The following is a 678-nucleotide window of genomic DNA, read 5'->3' on the forward strand; positions in this document are numbered from 1 at the left end:
CCTCCTCCCCGTACTTCTCCTCTTCCTCTCCCTATTCCGCCTCCTTTCAGCTTCAGTATCCAAGTCCATGCTCAGTAGTGCGGGCTACACTCCAGGGACCGCGCCTCCAGTCGCCACCGCCTTTCCTTTGACCCTTGGCACTAGGAGGCCAAGCAGGAGCGACTGGAGGCGTGGAACCGGAAAACCCAGCGCTCCGAGCGCCGAACCTTGGGACCCCTCCACCGCGCACCGGACCCCACCCCCTTAGCCGGACTGAGCGCCTCAGTAACCCAGACTCCGAGATCCGGCTCAGTTTGAGTTGCAATGCATGGACCCCAGGGCTTACAGCGCACAACGAAACGCGCTAAATTGTACCTGTGCGTGGCCGTTCCCGCCGCCGCCGCAGGTCTATCCCGGGCCCGAAGCCGGCGCCCGCCTTCTCGGGAAATTCTCTGGAGGGGGAGTGCGAGGGGAACCACAGTGGCTGCCTGCTAGCTCGAGGCTGGCGCGCACACGCACACGCCCAACTTTGCCGAGACGTCGGCGCCCCCCGGGCTCCCCCGCGCCCCCTGCGGCTCGGTATGCTCGGAGACCAGTATCTTTCCAGGTCTGAGATAAGGTGTCCCCCACTCCCACACTTGCGCCTTTGAGAATGAGAGGGCGGGGTGTTGGAGAGAAGAGGAGTAACGCTACAGACTC

This window comes from Crocuta crocuta, unplaced genomic scaffold (assembly GCF_008692635.1).
Source record: "Crocuta crocuta isolate KB4526 unplaced genomic scaffold, BGI_CrCroc_1.0 scaffold500, whole genome shotgun sequence".
Lineage (NCBI taxonomy): Eukaryota > Metazoa > Chordata > Mammalia > Carnivora > Hyaenidae > Crocuta > Crocuta crocuta.